Source organism: Macaca nemestrina, chromosome 2 (assembly GCF_043159975.1).
Source record: "Macaca nemestrina isolate mMacNem1 chromosome 2, mMacNem.hap1, whole genome shotgun sequence".
Lineage (NCBI taxonomy): Eukaryota > Metazoa > Chordata > Mammalia > Primates > Cercopithecidae > Macaca > Macaca nemestrina.
The window spans coordinates 14,032,971-14,055,273 of NC_092126.1; the positions used below are offsets into that span (position 1 = coordinate 14,032,971).

Sequence of the window (22,303 nt, forward strand, 5' to 3'; positions counted from 1 at the left end):
GGGCCAGCCAAGCCCAGGCTTAACGCTCCCACAAAGCAAGGGCACCAGAACTTTGTTTTATGAAAAAAAACTCCGCATTCCTTTCTCTCCTTTTCACTTTCTTTTTCTTTTTTTTCTTTCTTTCTTTTTTTTTTTTCCAAGACAAGGCCTCACTCTGTTGCCCAGGCTGAAGTGCAGTGGCATGCCATCATACGCAGCTAATTTTGGGGTTTGTTTGTGTTTGTGGAAATGGGGTTTTACTACATTGCTCAGGTTGGTCTTGACCTCCTGGGCTCTTGATCCTTCCACCTCAGCCTCCAAAACTGCTGGGATTACAGGCGTAAGCCACTGTGGTCAGCCACACAATTCCTATTTCAAGAAAAGCATCAAAGCATCGGGGGAAAATTAAGACCTTCCTCCATTTCATAACACTAACTTGATGATTTAGGGTTGTTTTGTTTTTTGGTTTTTGTTTTTTTTGAGATGGAGTTTTGCTCTTGTTGCCCAGGCTGGAGTGCAATGGCACCATCTCTCCTCACTGCAAACTCCACCTCCCAGGTTCAAGCGATTCTCCTGCCTCAGCCTCCTGAGTAGCTGGGATTACAGGCATGTGCCACCACGCCCAACTAATTTTGTATTTTTAGTTGAAATGGGGTTTCTCCATGTTGGTCAGGCTGCTCTCGAACTCCTGATCTCAGGTGATCCACCTGCCTCAGCCTCCCAAAGTGCTGGGATTACAGGCATGAGCCACCTCACCCGGCCAGGATTTTTTTTTTTAATCTTTTTAATAAATTACATATGGGCAGGGGAAGAACCACAAATGTATCTTTTCTTAGGGTCTCCAAAACTACTTCTGATTGTGGCCTTGGCTCCATATCCCCCTGGGTAGGTGTCCCCCACTACTCTTAAATATACAGTTGATGCTCCCAGCCACTGATACCAAAAATGTAACCCTTCTCCTTCCCCTCCTCCAAGTCCCCTCCCAGCTTAGGCTTTGCCCTCAGCCTGGAATGGGAGGCTGTGTGTCTACTGGCCCGAAATGAAGATTGTAAACTCTTCTTCCTCTCACATCCCTCCTCTGAGGAGTTTACATCCTGGTTGTTTCCATCTGCATACAAATCTTAAACAAATAGTTTGCCTGGAATAAATTTGACCTTTAAAATATGGACATGCCCACACACTCTCTCTCAGTCTGTCAGCCTCACCCCCTCTTCCTCCTCCAAACAACCTTCTCTCCTCCTCGTCCTTCTGTCCTTCACACATGCATGTGTCCTCACTTGACACCACCCCCACGCCTGAGATGTCCCACTGGGAAAACAATCTTTCATATGGCCTTGTTGCCCTCCTCCTGCCCGCCTGCAGCTACTCTCCAGTTTCTCTCCTGTCTTTCCATGGCTGAGCTTTTCAAGCCTCTGAGCAGCCTTCCCACTCACTTCTTGTCTCCTACACACTGGCCACCCACCTCTAATACAGCACTGAGAGCAAGGCAGTGGCTGTCTCTGTAACAGATTAGCAATGGTCTCTTGGTCATTGAATCACAGCACCTTTACTTCATCCCTAATCTCTCTCCAATGACCATGATACTACCTCTAATAATGACAATGGCTACCATTCATTGAGCTCTTAAGATGTTTCAGGTGCTATGCTAAGCCCATTGTGCTCATTGTCTTAGTTACTCTTCACCCTGTGAAATGGCCTTTAAGGGGGCCACCGAAGAGGGACACTCCATTGAGAGGTGGGGTCTATCTCCTCCCTCCAATCCAGAACTGCTTTGTGGAAATGCAACTGTGGCAGCTTCCAAACCCTGGCCTTAAAAACAGACAGCCTCTATCTACTTCCAGTCTCCTGGCACACTCACTCTCAGAACTCAGAGCTGCCACGATGAAGAGAACACAGAGACAGACTGCACGGAGAGGCCCTGAGACTTCAGGCAGAGAGATGCCCAGCCAGCCCCAGCCCCCAGGTCACCAAGCAGAGGCCCCAGGCTTCCAGGTGCACAGCAAATTGTTCCCACCTGGCCCTGCCCAAATTGCAAAATCACAAGTACAACAAATGAGTGTTGGCCTTTTAAGACATTTCATTGTGGGTAGTTTTTAATGCAGCAATAGATAACAGACCATAGGGATGATGCTTATGATTATCCTTATTTCACAGCTGAGAAAATGGAGTCTCCAAGAGGCTAATTAAGTTAGTTGCCTAAGGTCATGCAGCTAGTCCTCTCAACTGCTCAACTCCCCACTTTGGATCTCTCCTTGCTAGTGTGCTGCACTGTCGGGTGGTGCAGGTGGTACGGATTAAGCAAGATAGTTGCATGCAAATTATCTGGCGCCATGTCTGGCACATGATAAGCAACAAACAGAAGGTTTGCAAACATTGTCCTTACCCTTCTTGATTGTATACTTTCCCTTGGCAACCTGATTCTAGCTTACTATGCCAGCTCTCATGACTCTGCTGACCACTGTCAGGTAGCTAGCTCACTGACTCTCAGCCCTTTATTGCCAGCTACCTACAGAACAGACCCTCTGAGGGTGGTCAGTTCTCAGTGCACAGACTGCAAACTGAAGGCTGCAGCCCCCAAAGTAAGTCAGACTGGAACCCTCCTAGTGGGCCCATTTCTCTTAGTGACAATACCAATCTTCCCACTTCCACGGATGAAAAGAAATCACTTTGACCTCTTTCCTCTTACTGAGCCCTGACATCCAACCACCAGGTCCCTTTTGTATGTTCCTTTGCAAAGACTCTGTCCCTCCCTGTCTCTCCACTTCATGGATATGAAACTGCTCAGGCCATCTTCACACACAACCCCACCCTTTGGCATTGTGCCTAGGTCTCCACACTTGTCTCTGTCCCTAGCCCAAAACCAGCCCTTACACTTGACCACACAACTAGTCTTACTAAAACATAAGATTCTTACTTTGTCACTGTCCTCAAATATCCCTAGGGCATGTATCTATTAATGTAGGTTCCAGTTCAAAATCCTAAGCTTGGCCCTGAAGTGACTCCAATATCACACCTCATCTGTCCATTTTAGCCCCTGCTGCTCCTCAGAATGTCCCCCCATGCAGTCCCTCACTCTTGGCCAAGATACCCTCTCCCACCAATACAAGGACAGTGGTAAGGAAGGGGTACAAGTGGGGTTAGAGCCGGACATCCAAGAAACCTGTCTACCTCCTCTGTGAGGCCTGCAACAACTTTGGGCCCCCGATCAACCTGTCCTAAGAACCTGGGGAATGTTTAGCACCTAGAATCTCTCATTTTGCTATTTGGCTTACACTGTCTCTCACCATTAATCACCTGGGCCACATGCAGTTGTCTTATCTCTTTAGGCAGACTACAACTCATTTCTTTCTCAACGCACTATCAGCATCTTGAACAAAAGAACTATATGCAAACAGCAGGTGCTCAATGTCAAGCGACATGAAAATGAAACAGCCCATTTCTAGTCTTGCCCTCAACCTATTTTTTTCTTGTTTAGCAAATGGATGCATATGCATTGGGTACAGACATGGATAATTGCATCTGAAAAATTCATCAACTGTTTTGCTGAAGGTATTAGTTCGAGAATGAAGGATATTTTGAAAAGAAGCATGGTGTAGGTGTTCTTTAAACCACTTTATGATCTCTAAGTTTAAGTAGTTACCACTGTGAACCAAAATGCACCAGCAGGCACAGATAACAGCAACTGAGGAAACTTCAGTAAGCAGTATTGTAGGTAAGAATCCTCAAAGGCAGTTTGGGCCAGATCACTTATTTCCAAAAATGTACTTGGCATCCAAGAGCTGGTTAAAAGCAGTCAGATAAAAATGAATAAGGGTTATTCGATGTAAGGAAATAAACATTTTTCATCTGATTAGGCCTCCTGGCAAAAGGGACAAGTGCAGTTCCTGCAAAGGCCAGGAAGTCAGAGGAAGCAGAACATTACTCTAGGCTAAAGAAGAAGTTGCCAGCATCACAACAGATCATAGGTGCTCAATAAATTATAAATGATTGATGGGCTGATTGATTGACTGCTTTCCTAAATTGATGTCAAGAACCGAATTTATTGAGTAGTAGCTAAGAGGTCCCCAAACAAAGGGGACCTTTCATGAAAACTGAGGATGACCATTACATACCAGAGAGTACTGCAGGATCATTCTGTTCTCAGGATATGAGTTTTTAGGTATTTGTGCAAGCCCTGTCACCCAAAAGGAAGTGGGCTTGTGTTTCAAAGTATAGCCTCCTGGGCCTATACTAAAGACAGAAGGACTTTCTCTTTCAAACTGTGACTCTCAAATCTGGCTTACTGATATTTGCTTTGAAATTTGTGTGTTATTTCTGAAATACCATCTCTCACAGGACACAGAATATGCTGCAAAGAATTTGCTTCATGCCAAGACATAATACCTCCAAGCGGAAACCCTGAGAAACAAAAGAATGAGAACCTCGTCTCTGGAGTCAATAAAGCTAAGCTTTGGTGGCACCAAATGGGACACTCCAGTGATTCTCAAGGTGAGTGTGGTCCCCAGTGCAGCAGGAGCAACACCCCTTACCTACGTGGTGAGTCCCAGTAATCTGTGTTTTAACAAGCCCTTGAGGTGATTCTGATGCACTTTAAAGTTTGAGAACCACTGGTAAAGCTAAGTCGTAACAAGCCAACTGGAAACGTACACATTCTTTCTAGTTACATGTCTCCACACCTCTCTCTCCCTAGCACACCAAAAAAAAAAAAAAAAAAAAAAAATCCTTCCCTGAGGTCTCAGAACACCATGGAGAAAAACTACACTTAATCTTCTCATCAAATTACCTCTTTCATTTTTATCTGTGCAGCGGTCACAGGACCTTTGCACAAGCTGCTCTTCTGCCTGAACTTCTTCCTCCTTCACCACCCTACTCCACAGCTACCTTTGCCTAGCTGACTCCTACTTAAACATTACATCTTCTCTCAGGCTTTATGTCTTGGTCACTGTTTATCTACAGTGCCTAGCATAGAGGACTATCCTGGAGCTGTCTCAGATGAGCTTGCACATGCTAATTGCTAGCATCTCTTCCCAACTTTACTTTCAGTGTCGCAATGTTGATAGCCTGGAATTAACCCTGAGTATTTACACAACAGAAATTGGCAAATGGTTCAAGTCAGGGCTATTTTACTTGTAAAGATGGTTGTTAAACAATTATAATACAACAGTGCCAGGCCAGTACCTGTCACATTACGGGTGCTCCATAATGACGGAATGAATGAGTAGAAAATAGAATGAATGCAACTAATGAATGAGGAATATCCTTCCAAGGCAGGAGCAACACTTCCAAGCAACTGTATTCTCATTGGTGTTTCAATGCACTTGTCTCTCTTCAGGGCAACCATCTTCATCAAAAGATCAAACTGTCAAAAAACCAAGTCCTCAATTTCATGCACAAATACAATATGTTAAATAACACCCCAAGGGAAACACAGTCTCCTGGCATCATTTTGGAATAGACATTCTAGATTGTTTTTAATAGTTCTTTGGATGCTGAGGATGTTTTATTGGGTAAAATACTGTAAGGTTTCTAGTAAATAATGCAAATGTGTGGGTTGGCCTGCTGAGGGCTTCCTGGCAGTATTAGGTCCACACTGTTGTATCACTGTTTCACTCCTTATGCCGCCCATATTCTTTCTGTGTAATTGGATATTTCTGATTTACTTCTTAATATGTATAGTCCCCTAGGGTTACTGGAAAACAAATCCAGGTTTTACACTGTAACACCTTCACCACATATCTTATTTGTGCTATGGTGGACTTTTGAGCACTTTGCTATAAATTACGCTTCTAGGCCTGGTCAGCAGGGATTGCAGACTTGAAGAAAAAAAGTAAAACTGAATAATATAAATGGAGAGTTGCCTGCACATTATCGTTGCCTCTTTAACAAGTCGTACTTTTCTGTTCTCAGAAAGTGATAAATCAAGCAGCCAAAAAAGTTAGTAAAATATATAGAAGATACGGATATAAAAATACTATAGCTATGGGCCGGGTGCAGTGGCTCATGCCTGTAATCCCAGCACTCTGGGAGGCTGAGGTGGGCAGAGTACTTGAGGCCAGGAGTTCAAGACCAGCCTGGCCAACATGGAGAAACCCTGTCTCTTCTAAACATCAAAAATTAGCCAGGCTTGGTGGCAGGCGCCTGTAGTCCCAGCTACTCAGGAAGCTGAGGCAGGAGAATCGCTTGATCCCAGGAGGCAGAGGCTGCAGGAAGCCAAGATCACGCCATTGCACTCTACCCTGGGCGACAGAGTGAGATTCCATCTCAAAAAAAAAAAAAAAGAAAGAAAGAAAAAAGAAATACCATAGCCATGGATATAGATATACAGAAAAGTTAAAAAATAATATTTTTCAATTGATCAAATGGCTATAAGACACTGGTCACAACATCTAGAGAATACACACTTCTTTCAATCTCAGATGAAAATCTTTTAGAAGATAACATAAATATCTCTGTAACTTCGTAATATGAAAAGACATCTTAAATAAGACATTAAAAATTCAGAACAGAGAGGAAAAAATTAATATGTATAAGCAGCATCAAAATTCAAACTTTTATATCAAAAGACCTCACAAAGTAGAAAATGAAATTAAAATACTTGGCCATATAAAAATGTAAAACTTTCATAAATCAAAAAATTCCATAAATACAATTTAGATAATAGTTGAAACTGATAGATTCATGAGGTTCATTGTAGTATTCTATTTTATGTCTGTTCTTTATTTCCCATAACAAAACGATTTTTTAAATGGCACATAGAAAATTAAAGGGAAAATGAAAAATATCATTATATGTGAGAGATAGAAATGATTCATAATATCTGAGTTCTTAAATTTCAACTTTTAAAAGACATCTGTCAAATAAAAGATGAACAAATAATATGAACTGTCAACTTAATGTGCAATAAACACATGAAAAAATTTCCTATAGCTAATAATCAAAAAAATTCAATTTAAAATAAGATTCTAGGTTTGACTTATCAAATACATTTTTTAGAAGATAACATTCTTCCTTCTGAGTCTGGGAGGAAGGCCATCCCCATCTCTGTTAATTTCATTAAACTAGAAATTTTAACTAGCTCAATAAGGATAAAAGGCATAAATATTAGAAGGAAAGAAATAACGTCATTATTTACAAATGATATGATTGTATACATAAAAAATTCAAAATGATCTACAAGTTTTAGAATTAGTAAATGAATTTAGCAAGATTACTAAAGATCAATACTGACAAATTAACTACATTTATTAATGCCAGTAACACACAATTGGAAAATAACATTTTAAAGGAAACCATTTGCAATAGCACCAGAAAACATTAAATATCTAGGAATAAATCTAAGGAAGTATAAAAGTTTTAATTTAAAAAGTACAAAATATTATTGAGATAAATTTAAGAAGGCCTAAATAAATGGAGATATATTCCATATTCATAGATGGAAAGTTTTAATAATGTAAAGAGCCTAATTTTCCCACAAATAATTTGTGATTTAATACAATCCTTATGAAAAATCTCATTAGAAGTGTGTGTGTGTGTGTATGTGTGTGTATATGTTTGGATGGGTGGATGTATGTAAAATTGACAAACTGATTCTAAAATTGATTTGAAAAGACAAAAGCCAAAAAAGACGACAGTTTGAAAACAAAACAAAGATGGAGAACTTATATACTAGATTAAGAGGTATAGTAAAGCTACAGTAATGGAGACAGAGTGGTATTTGTGTAATGATAGAAAAATAGAAAAATGGATCAAAATAAGTAATCTGGAAATATACAACAATAAACAGTCTAGAAACAGATTTATGACAAAACTGTTGGACAGCAGTGGGAAAAAAGACATTTTAATAAATGGTGCTAGGTCAAATGGATATCCATGTGGGGGAGAAAATAAATCTTGAACCCTACTATAGGCAAAATTAATTCCAGGTGGATTAAAGATCTAAATGTAAAATGTCAAACAATATATGTATCCATATATACCTATACTGGCCTCCCTGGGTTATAAGTTCTCTTTCCATTTATTTTCCACACAGCCAACCAACTGGTCGTCTTTAATCACAAACGGGATTATCTCGGGCTATGTTCAACAGTTCCCCAGTGTTCTGAAAGACCAAAATATTTGGCATGGGCTGTGAGGCTCTATGCAACCTGGCCTCCAGCCTCATCTCCCAGTATTCCTCTCTGCTCACTCACACTGTGGCCATCCTGACTTCTCTCAGTCCCTCAAATACACACAATTCTTTTCTTCCTCAGGATCTTTGCACCTCCTGTTTCCTCTGCCATCCATCCTCCTCTATGCTTCATCTAGCAGATTCATTTTCTTCCTTTAGATGCCAATTAAAATACCACTTCCACAAAGAGATATTTCCTGACTACACAATCTAAAACAGGAAACCATATTATACTGTTTTATAGCTTCCTATAAAATAGCTTTCTATTTTCTTTGATTGTTTTTGAGTGTTCATTTGTTTCATACCCGGGTTCCTCAGTAGACTGTTAGTATAATGAAGGCAAGAAATGGGTCCCTTTTTATCCCAATTGCATCCCCAGTGCCTGGCATAGTGCCAGTCTTGACCTACACGCTCAGGAAATATGTGTCAGTTGAGTGAATGGTTACATCATTCTTACCCTGAATAAGATAAAAGGCAGAATGAGTTGCAACTCAATTTAGCCATGAGTGACAGAAATCAAATTAATATCTCAAACAAAAAGGATGTTCATTTCCCAGTCATATAAAAAAATACAAAGGTAGGAAGATGCCCAACCTCCAAATCTTACAACCATAAATATTTGTTTCTGACTACATGGTAGTAGGTGGGTGCATATAACTCTGTTCCATGTGTTTTCTTCCTCCAGCACCCAGACTGAAGGATCAAATCCACTTTGGGACATGCTGTTCTTGTGACACAGAGAAATAACAAGAGGGTTGGGAAAATGTGCAGTGGTTTTCACAGCTTTTGACTGGATGTGGCATATGTCACTTCTGCTTACATCTCATTGGCCAAAACAAGTCACATGGCTAAGCCTAAAATTAGAGTGCAGTATTCTATGGAGAGGCACCGCTAATTACAGTGCAATTACTGCAATGATAAGAATGAATGATTCTCCTATAGGAAAGAAGGGGTAAATATTATAATTAAGAACACTAACCACAGAAAGTTTTACAAAGACATCAGGGGTGCAAGATCTTTAAACTTGCTACTGATGGCACCCGCAGCACATGGTTTCTATCCTATGTTTAAGATGACTGCACTATTCCCAGCCAGCACATCTGCATTCCAGCTAGCAGGAATTAGGGGGAGAAAAAAGAGCATTCCCTCTCCCTTCCATATACATCCCATTGGCCAGAGCTTAGTCATAGAGATAGCTGTGAAAGATCGGTCTTTATCACAGGAAGCCATATATCCAGCTAAAAACTAAGGGTTACAGAACTAAGGAAGGTGGAACAACTGGTATCTCTACTACAGAATCCATTCCAAATCTCACGATTTATGAGGAAAATGGCCATGCATCTAGCTGTGCCACCAGAAAGATGCCCAACCCAGGAAACCAAACAAATCACCCTGTACTCGCAAATTTAATAGGCATTTAATAATAAACACCTATTGTGTGCTAACAACTCATAACAATTACGGGATCAAAAATAAACCTTTCTCTCAAGAAGCTCACTTGCTGATCCTATGTGCATCAGTTAGTAATTACTGTGTAACAACCCTCACACACACACAAAATTTAGTGGTTTAAAACAAAAAGGTTTTATTATTGTTCGTGAGTTTACAGGTTAGATGAGTGGGTCTGCCTACCTGAGCCAAGCTTGGCTGATCTCAGCTCACTCATACGTCTGCAGTCAGCTGCAAATGAAAGCTTTGTTGATTTTTGGTGGCCTTCTCTGAGACATTCAGACTGATATGGTTCTGGTTCACATTATCTTTCATCCTCCAGCAAGCTAGCCTGGGTTTCATCACATGACAAAGGATGGAGACCCAAGACAGATAGATGACTGCAGAAGACCTCTTGGGGCCTCAGCTCAGAACTTGCAATCATCACTTCCATCAAATTCTACTCGCAAAGCAAGTCACAGGGCCAGTCCAAATTGATAGATGGGGAAATGGACTTCACCTCCTGACAAGAGAAGATGCAAAGTCACTTTGAAAAAAGGTATTAATGGCTAGGCACGGTGGCTCACACCTGTAATCCCAGCAGTTTGGGAGACTGAGGTGGGCGGATCACCTGAAGTCAGGAGTTTGAGACCAGCCTGACCAACACGGACAACCCCGTCTCTACTAAAAATACAAAAATTAGCCAGGCGTGGTGGCGCATGTCTGTAATCCCAGCTACTCGGGAGGCTTAGGCAGGAGAATCGCCTGAACCTGGGAGGCAGAGGTTGCTGTGAGCCGAGATTGAGCCATTGCACTCCAGCCTGAGCAACAAGAGTGAAACTCCATCTCAAAAAAAAAAAAAAAAAGATATTAATGCAGAGAGGGGTGGATAATAAGGAGCATTTTTGCAATATACCATAGTACCATATTTTCTCATTTTGAATGTCCTCTACCATAATGATGTAACAGAATCAAAAAGCTTGTCTGCCCCTCTGGGCACTAGCCCAACAACTGTTTTTGGTTTTGGTTTTTAATTTTTTCTGTTCTATACACAAAAGTTATTAGAATTCTCAGGAGACTTCTAGAATAACAACAAAAAAACCGGGAATCATTGTTGAGTGTAGCCTGACCTCTTATGCAGGAACAAAATACACTGGACTGTAGCTAATGATGTCTTTTGGAAGTCACTTAGATATTTCAACTAAGGCTATAATGTTCCACCAAGGAACAGTTTTCAAGTTCATACATTTTATGCATGCTTATTAAACATATTTTATTCATGTGCATATATATATAAGTAACCATATTCAGTACAACAGCACAAATACATAATCAATATAAAAGCCAAAAAATCAACAGAAAATCAATCTTTTGTGCTAGATCTTGGCCAAAATAACCATTGATAAGGTCCTGGAATAAAGAGGAACGCTTGGGTTCAAGATATGCTTTATTGCTACAAAAATACCATTGAAGTTGGCATCCATAGGAAAATATCCATGCCAGTTTCAAGGCTGGAATAATTATTCTTTCAAAGAAAGTACGCCTAAACAGTAAGATTAGCAAGCCCAGCACAATACCAATACACACATTCTAGAGAAAACACTTTATCCTGCTTTATTCTGGATCACATCATCATCATTTTTGATAAATACTCCATTGAATGTAAAAGAAAAAGACAGTGAATAATTTTTTGAGATGGGGTCTTGCTCTGTGGCCCAGTGCAGTGGCCTGATCACAGCTCATTGTGATCACAGGCTCAAGTGATCTTCCATCCTCAGCCTCCTGAGTAGCTGCTGGGACCACAGGGACAAGCCACCACACCCAGCTAATTTTTTTAATTTTTTTTTTTTTTTTTTTTTTTGTAGAGATAAGGTCTCCTTACATTGCCTAGGCTATGAATTTTAAATCTGGAAAAGATGAGAAGTGATTGGCTTCTAAACACAAGCAGTATTAAGAGGATACTTTCTAGAAGGAATAAACCAACCCAGAAGAAGTAGAGAGAACAATAGTATTTGCAGGCCAACCTCCAAAGCAATGCCCAAAGTACCCAAAATCAGGGATCAGTTTACAAGTTTTGGGAAAGACTTTAAAGTAATCTACATTAGCCAGAATTAGGTACTTGTTTGGATTCCTTCTGCTAGACTTCTTGACCCAGAGTGGAGTATTCACTGCCTCCTGGGTCAATCCTTCTTTGCAAGCATGAATTGAAAATATGGTGTGGTGGATTGATCGCAATAAAGGTCCAGTTTTTTCATAGATTCCTTTCTTGGTGCCCTGCCATACTGATTCTGGGCTTAGCCATGTGACTTCTTTCAGCAGATGGAACAGAGGCAATTGTGACTCCAGCAGAGCCTTGAAGAGCACGTGCACATTGGAGAGTGTTCTCTTACTGCTCTTGGATCCTGTCACCATGTGAACAAGCCCAGGCTAGCCTACTAGAGGATGAAAGACACACCACCAGCGACCCCCTACTTTCCCCAGTCAATCGCTGGCCAATGGCCAAGTATGCAAGTGAGGCCATACCGAACCAGCCAGGCCCCAGCTGACCCATCAGCTAACCACAGACACATGAGCAAACCCAGTTAAGCCCAGGCTAGGCCAGAAGAACCATCCCCACAAAACTGAGCTAAATAAATGGCTGTTACTTTAAACTAATACATTTTGGAGTGGTTTGTTATGCAGCAAAGGCTAACTGATACAGATAGCTAAGTTGTGTCAGATGCTATCCATGAAGGGACACCCAGCACTCCACTGCCTCTGCAACTGAACAGAGCCCTGCTTGGCCACATGTCATGGGGAAAGAGCACTGGATGGTTTCTTCACAAGCCCAGCGTGATGGGGCCACTGCTGTCAGGCGCAGGCTATTCATCTGTGCTCCCTGGAGGTGGAGCTGGACCAAGAGGTCATTTTAACATTTTCAATCACACCAAGGATCTCCAGGATGCATCTTCATGTCCTCCGCACTGACTGGGGCTGACAGCAGGTCTTTTTTAGTCTCTTAGATAACTCTGTCTTCCAACCATCCCTAGCTTGCAAGCTTGAGAGCTGGAGTGGCTCTGACTGGATTAATTAGGACACAGGTGCCAGCTCAGGGGCAAGAGTACTAAGTCAATCGCCAAACAAAGAGAACAATCAGGAGTCAAGATGGAATTGAAGTTGGACAGATGGAGCACAGGGGTGGGGAAAGGGGGCTTGGCAAATAGGGCTTAATTCAGGCAGGCTCTGAAATGGGTAAGGGTACAACTTAAAGCCTTCAGCTAAAGAGCATGTTAACCACGGCTTCTTAGCCAGGACTAGTTTTAGAGGATGTCATTCTAAGCTGGTGCACTTGGCAGGGACGGAATCTTGGAGCAAGGGAGTGACCCAATGGTGGCAGGAAGATGCCTGGGAAACCCACCATCACTGAGGGGACTAAGTGGAGGCAAAAACTTGAGGGTTGTGGTGAGCCAGCAGGGACAAAATACAGTCTTCAAAGAAGCAACCTGAGTCAGAGCTTGCTAGACACCCCAAATAGGAGGAAGCTTCTCTTGTGTACCTGGTGAATGAGATAGAGCCCTGCAGCCACACTCAGCATAAGCACGGAGCTTCCTGCAGGGGTTAGCAAATGTGCCTGCAGATCCCACTATGCTCTAAACCCCAGGTCCCCTAAAGCTCCCCATAAGAAGCTGCTATGGCCAAAGACAACCGACCAGGTGCTACGGTCACTCCAGGTCCTCTGCCTGGCTGCCTCGAGGACATCCTTGACACCCAAGAAGGCACACCCAAATCCCAGGCAGGCCTGCCCTAAACCTCCACTGTGATGGCTTTCCTTAGAGTACCGCAGGTCAAAGGTCAAACTTTGGCAGCTCCCAGTCAAGTTATTTCACATCTTTGAACCTCTATTTTTTAATCTTGAAGATGGGGTACATGATACCTATCTTTCAGCATTGTTGCAAGATTTATTAATTCCTGAGAGAATTTGAAGTGGCAGTTGTGAAGACCAAAGAGGACGATTGTGCCTAACATATTTTTCTGCACATAGTAGACACAAAATATTTATGCTTTCCTTCTACCCACTTCTCTTACTGTGGAGGTTGAAGGACTTAAGCCTTCTCTATTAACATGTTGACCCTACTGACTGATCCAATTAGCAGAGAGGTTAACAACATAGATTCTAAAGACAGATAGCTTTTGTTTCAAACCCTAGCACCACCATTAAATTAGGTAGTTGACCTTGGAAAAAATACTTAATCTCCCCTTTAGCTTTCTCACCTGTAAAATCAACTTAATGATAGTTTCTACATTTTGAAGAGTTAATGAGTTAAACACCACACAGCTGTATTCACACTAGCAGGCATATGATAAGGGAACATTTTATAAAAGTTTATTATGCCTTCTCATCACTGTTATCATTCTCACTCTTATTATTTTACTTATTAGCAGGCTCATGAAGAGATAAAGTATAGAATGAGCAACCAAGAAAAGGTGAAAGAGGAAAGGGAAGACATATACCCAAGCTACGCTTCCTTTACCATCATCCCCCAGGACTGCTGTAAAGGCAACAGTGAGCTTCTGGGCACAGACCCATGGGTCCCTGCTGGCCTGAGACTGTAGGTAGCTACAATCTCCCAGAACAGTGACCTTAAATCCTGCTTGGAGAACCAGACATGGAACTATTTCAATCATATCACTCTCCTGCTTAAAACCCTCAGATAGCTGCTCATTACAATTAGGATAAGATCCACACTCCTAACCCTAGCCCATTACCCTGCTTTATTTTCTTCACTGACCTTATCTACCATCTAAAATTATCTTATTAATTTGTTTTTCCATTTAAGATCTAGAATGTAGGTAGTTGACCTTGGAAAAAATAGAATGCAAGTTCCATGAGCCAGAGATCTTCATGCCTTATTCAGAGCTGCATCATAGCACCTAGAATAGAGTTATTTATAGTAGGCAGTCAATACATAAATGTTGAATGAATGAATGGATGTATATTAATTAATATAAACAGTAATCTAATCTGAGCTCTGAAAATTTAGAGTTTACAGAAAGTTTTCTGTGTGTTACCTCAAAGAATATAATATTTCATTTTACTTAATGAATGTTTGCTGCATGAATGATTCAATAAAGGAATGAATTTGCATGTCTACACAAAGGGGGAAATTGTCTAAGACTGGAAGAGCTAATATCTGAATGATTTCTTATGCCAGGTACTCAGTTTCCTTCCCTCTGTAATAAAAAATCTAAGAATTTCTGGCCAGGATGACCAACTCAGTGGTGGTCAGATCCGTGGCCTTGGCAAACAGTACTAAATGAGAACCAGAGAGTCGAGTCCTGGTTCAAGACAGGCCACCATTTGGCCTTGAAACCTTGGGCAAGTTGCATCTCCTGTGATTCCCATTTCTCCTCTTAGAACTAGGGTATTTGAACTAGATTGGTTCCAAATTCCCTTCCGTCATTTTAAAAAAAACAAACACCACCACCAACAAAAACCTAATGATTCCAGTGACTCATAAAATCCATACCTTGACTGAAAGCCACTCACTGTTCCCTAAAGGAAGCCCACACTCAGCAGCCCCTCCCATAGCTGGAGTCTTGGAGCCCCAGCCTCACTGCCTAATATTGCAGCAGGGGCTCCCCACATGTGCAGAGCCCGCCCTTCAGAAGTACAGGTCCTGTCATCGGAGTCGCATCACCTCAAAGTATACTTATGTGTTTGTTTGGCTTTGTATTTCCTTTGTGTGACTCCAAATAGCACTTAAAAGAAACAGAACCTAACTCGATGACAAAGTTTTCTTTCTCTCTAGTGGAGTGAGGCTGTCTGCCTGTTTTTCAGCTGACCCAGAATTGCTAATTTTGCTGATTTTCTACTGTAACTGCCTCCTCATTTACCACACAGTGGAGGTCTGATTCCTTCCTACTGAGACAAGTAGTTTTGCCTGCTCCTTTGGGCTTTTAGTATTCTTCCAAATTATTCTGATTGATATAGACCTCCATCCATGCTAATTATGCATAGCTTCTCCTATAAAGTGTGGTTTCCAAGGCAACAGCAAGGGGGAAACAGGTGTGCGGAAAGCTGTGATATATTAAATGACAGTTACTCTCTGCCTCTCCTATGCAGATTGCTTTTCTCTGCGTTTATTTATAGCAGGCAGTAATTAATCTGTGTGAATCTCATTGCTGGGGGGTGGGGGTGGGAAAAGAGATGCAGAATGATTAACAAGAGTCCTAATTATCTTCATACCTTTGAATCTGAGAATTTCATCACCATCAGATAATTCCAAAGTAGAATTGTTGAACTTTCACTTGTACAGAGATGCCATTGCATATAATTCGAGGCTACCATCTATAAAAGGAAGCATTTTTCTAACTGCTGTAGTGCTGACATGGGCACCTGCGTCATGGCATTTTGTGGAGGGCTCCAAAAATGGACCCCAGGGCACTCACAAATGACCTGTCAAGGTATAAAATTAGAACAGGCCAATGACCCAGACCCCAGAGACAGCTGATCCACATAGTCTGCAGTAGAACTGCTACCACAAAGCAGAGGAAAATCAGGGCAGCATCACTTGAGGCTGGCCTCATGCAGGGCCCAGAATCCTGCTGAACAGGAAAAACATTCAGGCAGACAGCAGATCTGGGCTCCATCCAGTGCCAATATTGACTTTCTGTGTAACATAGATCATTTTGCTTCTCTGAGCCTCAACTTCTCTATCTATAAAATGATGGCGTTAAACCAGAAAATCTCTCAGGTTTTCCCCAGCTTCCAGATGGTGTGAACTATATGTCAGATTGAGATAAGGTGTTGCTGCAATAACAGATAAACTCAAAAGTTTAGTGACTCAAAATAACAAAGTTTTATTTCTCACTCCCACTTCATGTCTATCATGGGTCTCCTGGGGGTTCCTCCAGATCACGGTCTCACTCTAGGACCACCACTGATGGAATAGCCACTATCTGAAAGAATGTTCCCGGGGTGGGGCGGGGGGTGGAGCAATCTCATACCAGCGGTTCATTTATTGGCCAGAACAAGGTTATTAATCACATAACCTTGTTTGGCCTTGAAACCTTGGGCAAAAAGTGAGAAATCACCTGTTCATGAATAGTTAGATGAATCTGTGGAGGTGCATAGGTTCCCAAGGGAGAAGAGAAAAGAGAAGAGGATATCCATGGGCAGGACTTAGAGGAAAATGAACATTTAGAGACATGCATGGGGAGAAGAGCCAACTCTGGGGCCAGGAGAGGCAGAGCCAGGAGAGTTTTCTGTCATACTAGTCAAGGAAGGTGACCGTTTCAAAAAAGGGTGACCACAGCATTTTCATGATGTAGGAAGGTCAGCGGAGATAAAGAACAAGAACAGCTTTTAGGTGATACAATTATAGAACTGCTTAAAAACAGCAGAAGCAGCTTCAGGAGAGTAGGGAAAAGGTTGGTCAGATGGCAAAGCATTGAAGCAAGAATGGTGGTGTGAACAAGGAAGCAGGAAATGTAGACAGCTCATTCAACAAGTTTAGGACTCAAGGGAAGGAAGAGCCAGGATAAGGGAAGGACATTTGTAAGATAGTTAGGGAAACTCTTGGTGTGTGTGTAAGCAGAAGAGGAGGAACAAAGTGAAAAGCTCATGAGAAACAAAAAATACATACATTAGAGATGCTGGTAGTCAAGCAATTTTGACTTACGAAAACAGCAATTTCATATGGTTCAGTCTAATAACAAAGCAATGAAAGCTAACTATTTGCTAGGAAAAGTGCACATTATCCAGATTTGTTTTAGACTGGCAAAATGCGAAACATCTACCAAAGATTTTCTCTAAACGGGGATCTGGGGATACTAGATGAATAGTATCCAGTCCTTGTTCTAGAGAACTATAGGAAACAGACATGAAAAAATCATTTTGATTCACCATGGTATATGCCCAATGTGTGTCATTTTAGGCTGAGAGTGAAGACTCCCAGAGAACCAGAAAAAATCTAGAAAAATGTCAACAGAGTACCCAAAAAGGGTGTCTGGTCCAGCCCGGAAGGTCAGAGAAGATCACCATGTGAAGGATGGTGGAGAAGGCCGGCATCCCAGGCAGCAGAGGGCATGGTATATTCCGGAAGTTACAAGTTTCTGACACTGATAAAATAAAAAGTACAAAGGAAGATTGTCAGGATATTAAGCTAGAGACCAGGGAGGAGCAGAACATGGAGGTCTTGTGGGTAAAGCAAGGGAACTGCTGCTGTATACACACTCCAATATAGTAGTACCCTTGGTGGAATCCCAAAGATTCTACTCTCAAAGCTTCTGCAGCATTCTTGACCTACTATATCTGCAGCTCTGACCAAAACCACCTGAAAGGGGCTTAGACTAGGGGCAGAAATACAAACTAGTTGGAAGTGTTTTAATCCTCATGATCTTGGGGTCAAACACAATGGCCGTGTGTATTGTGGAGTTAGTGCAGCACAAGATTTAAGAGACCGACTCTGGAGGCCAGCTGGCTCACTTCAAATCACATTTCTACCACTTACCAGCCAGGTGAGGAAGGCAAAAGAACCCTATTACCTCATTGACCAAATGAGAATATCAATACTACCTATAGCAAATGATTGTTGTCAATATTAAGTGAAATTGATAAATGCAAATTCACATTGCCTGGCACCCAGAAAGTACTTAGCAAATGTTGGCCAAGTAGTAGCAGTAATAAGGGCAAGAGCATATGACTTTATGCCTCCTGCACTTTCTGGCACAAATCCTGACCTCCCTCCATAGTAGTAACTCACGGGCAAGCACAGACACCCTAAGCAGCAATAATGTGAGAAGGGTGTGATGTCCAATCATAGAAAGCACGTCCTGCCCACACTCATCTTTTGGAATTCACCCAGAAAGCGTGTTAATGGTGCTCCTTCAACTCCAAACAACTAAAGGAAATTGTAATTCATTGCCTTATTTCTGTATTCCATACCTCTTAGGTTCCACTTACCACTCATGTTTAGGATGGGGTCAAAAAGTAGACTGACAAGTGGGGATGAGTTATGAGTTGTTGCATCCCAAAATTCACAGACAGCATCCTTAGATTGGGTGGTGCCACTTGGGTCTCCAACATACAAGTCAGAGAATTTGGACCTGGATTGTAATTAATTTACCACTACACCTGACAAACACATTCAGACTCACATAATAGGTAAAGGCTAGCGTTTAAAGACTGCTAAGGTTGATAGACAACCTTGACCTCCACTCTCTCACCCCTCTGCACTCTAGATTTTCCGCTAGGTCTGTAAGATCAAATTCCAACAATCATCAGAATATCGCTTTATAACTAAAAATCATGATAAGTCAAAGCTGGGCAAGCCCTCAGCAGTTCCCAGTCCGGGATCCCAATGCCTAGAGGTTAATCAAAGGAAGAATTGTGATTGCTGGTGGGAGAGAGCATGAATTATTTTCAGTTTTTTGAAAAGCCTAAAATACTTATGTATTTATGATAAGAGTCCACAGAATCCTTCGATAGTTCTTAACTGACATCCATGAAGCAAGAATGAGAGACCTCCTTTGAGATCTTAAAATAAAAACACGTTTCAGTAATTAAGTAAGAAGTCTTATCATAAGGTGAACAGAGAACACCCAGAGAGGTGAACAAGCTTCTCAAGGACCCCTGGCTCTTTGATTGTGGTGTTGGGTCCGGTACCCTGATGTCTTTATGCTCCTTCCAAAAACTTTCTACTCCACAGCATTGCTTACCTCAGGGATGAAGTTGGAGTTCATATGACATGATAAAAGCACTACTTGCAATTCTTCTGTTATTCTTGAGCTTTGGGGAGTCAGTGCAATAGAGCCGGTAAAGTTTCGATGACCCAATAATCAAATAACATCAGGTAAAAAACACAAGCATCTCGCTACAGCCACAAGAACAATCCTCATGGGGGGAAAATTCAGATTGTTTGAATCTCTGACTGTGGTGTTTTGTTGTTGTTGTGGTTCTGTGTGCCTTTTTTTATTTCTAAAATGACTTGGAAAAGATAATAAAGAACACTATACAATAAAAACAAAAGGAGAAAATAAGGAACGAATACACGTACCTTCCAAAAAGGAAACCTAGCTTCAAAGTTAGCCTGCCTTGTGCTAGGAAGGAAAGGAAAGGAGGGGAGGGGAGAGGAGGGAGGGGAGGGGGAGAAAATAAAATTCATGAATAGTTTTAGCAGAGTTTTAGCACAGAAAGGGGAAACACTGAAAAATAAATATATTCTTCTCAGTGGATTTCCCAAACACCACAAGAAACATCAAAAATTATTAAATTCCCAATTACTGCCATACATACATACGTTTTTCACAGCTGGAAAACAAAGTTGAAAATCAACCAGGACAAGTGAGCAGAATATAGATGCACTTGAAGCCTTTACCAACCCCCAAAGGGGTCGAGCAATTCAAAAGTTAAGCTAACAAGAAAAGATTTCCCATGGGGAAATGCTTGCCTCAGAGTATAAGACAGAAATCTTCCTCAGCCATTACCCAGAGCTCCCTCAACAAAACAGTGGTCCAGTAAGCAAGGCTCAAAGCTGACCTGAACAGCAAGCAACAGCCCAGTGTCTTTTAAACAAAATAACCCTTTATTGCCAAAACTGGCTGGCACTAACATCTGTCACTCCCAAAATCACTGATAGACACACATAGAAACACAAGAATCACTCATTTTTTCTATCTACAGCTCTAGTGCCTAGAATACAACAGGCTTAATAAAGGTTTTTGGAACCTTAGGACAAAAAAATTGAGCTTCTAACAGTCTAAGTGTTTTGTCCAAGGCCAAGCAGCTGGTAAGTTTTGATTCCTTGTCCATGGTTATCTCTACTTTCTTGGCCTGCCCATCCTCCTAGCTAACGTCACACACAGGAATATGACAAGCCCAAATCACTACATTATATTAACTACTTGTTTTCCTTGAAGATCCCAGGATGAAAATTAGCTCAGTGTAGATGGCTTTCAACAATTCTCCTCTCTCCTTCCTTCACAATGTTATTTTGCAGCTCCTCCCATTGGGTTGTCCTTGTGACTTGCTTTGATCAATGGAATATGACAGAAGAGACATTGAGACCGGGCCTCAGGAGATCTGAGCTGCTTCCACATGCTGTCTTGGAAACCCATGCCCACCATGTGAACAAGCACAGGTTAGCCTAAATGCCTACCACTCCCTCCAAATTCCTAGTCTTTCCAGAGTCAGACAGGTTAAATGACTTGCCCAAAGGCACACAGCAAGTGTAAAGGCAAAACTCAGTATAGAAAGCTTACTTTAGCCAGGCATGGTGGTGTATTCCTGTAGTCCCAGCTACTTGGGAGTCTAAGGCAGGAGGATTGCTTGAGCCCAGGAGTTCAAGGATGAAATCAGCTGTGATCATTCATGCCACTGCACTCCAGCCTAGGTAAGAAAATGGAAGGAAGGAAGGAAGGAAGGAAGGAAGGAAGGAAGGAAGGAAGGAAGGAAGGAAGGAAGGAAGGAAGGAAAGAAGGAAGGAAGGGGGAAGGAAAAGGGAAGGAAAGGGGAAGGAAAAGGGAAGGAAAAGAAGGAAGAAAGGGAGGAAGGGAAGAAGGGAAGAGAGGGAGAGAGGGAGGAAGGGAGGGAAGGAGAGAGGGAGGGAAGGAGAGAGGAAGGGAAGGAGAGAGGGAGGGAAGGAGAGAGGGAGGGAAGGAGAGAGGGAAGGAGGGAGGGAGGGAGAGAGAGATTCCACTTTAATGCTTCTTCCACTACAACCTGTAAAAATGTCATTTAATTAGGTTAAACAAAGGGTATTGTTGATATAAACAAAGGTATGAATGAATGAAGCCCAAAATAGGAGACTTTCACAATGAAATCTCTGCTCCGCCCTTGCTACCCAAGTTCCAGGCCCACATTTCTAATAGTTTACTGGATATCACCACTGTAATTACCCTCCATTCCTCAAATCCAAGTTACATCTTATATCCAAAATGGAGCACCAGACTACTTGGTTTATTTTTGTTGTTGTTTTTGTTGCTTTCCATTTTCCTTTTATTTCCTGTATTGTATGGTGACAGAAAGACCAGAGTTCAAATCCCAACTCAGCCACTTAATTGGCTGTGGTAACATTCCTAAGATAAGGGTAGAATTTACCGTATAGAAATACAAATCTCTTTGACCTGAGCTTCCCCACAATTAATTTGCTACCCAAAAATAGTTCTTCACCAAAAAAAAAAAAAAAAAAAAAAAAAAGGAGGAGGTGTTAACCTAACCAACATCTCTGGAGAAACAGCCAAAGCAACTTTACAGAGGCAGTTCCTAAAAATGTATCTGCAAGTTACAGGATGTGGCTTTTTCAGATGTGACATGCCACAGGAAAAGCTCTGAGAGCTGTTGTGTTTCTGCAACTTATTATACTTGTTTAATTAGAATTTGTCTGTCAAGAAGCAGCTTAAGCAGCAGTTATCAAAAGGGCATAAATATCTTGGCATCAACCCTTCTGCCCCAGAATTTAAATAGAACCAAAAAAAAAAAAAAGGCACAGGAAAAGGCAAGGATGCTTTAGCTACCTTGTCATATGAGCTGGTGAGGTGGGAGACCAGCTACAAAGCTCACAAACCAGCCCAGAATTGAGGCATGTTGGCACATGTCTGCCTGGGAAGCTTCACCCCCTCTCTGCCCATCAGGCGATTCGTTTAATGTGTTACTTTATTGGCTCGTATCTTTCCTTAAAATGTAAAATTCCTTAAAATGTAAATTTCCTTTCATTTCCTAGAGTGTATGGTGTCTTCTCTGGGCCAAGA

At 41.7% G+C, this 22,303-nt stretch overlaps 1 long non-coding RNA gene across 6 annotated transcripts in view; it reads right to left on the reverse strand.

The window, feature by feature from the left end:
• Window positions 1-22,303, reverse strand: part of LOC105470920 (uncharacterized) — a 290,539-nt gene that overhangs the window by 108,771 nt on the left and 159,465 nt on the right. For all 6 annotated transcript variants that reach the window (XR_011619563.1, XR_011619564.1, XR_011619562.1 and 3 more), the window contains one exon: window positions 20,816-20,942. This is a non-coding gene — a long non-coding RNA (uncharacterized lncRNA). The remainder of the gene's footprint in view (window positions 1-20,815; window positions 20,943-22,303) is intronic.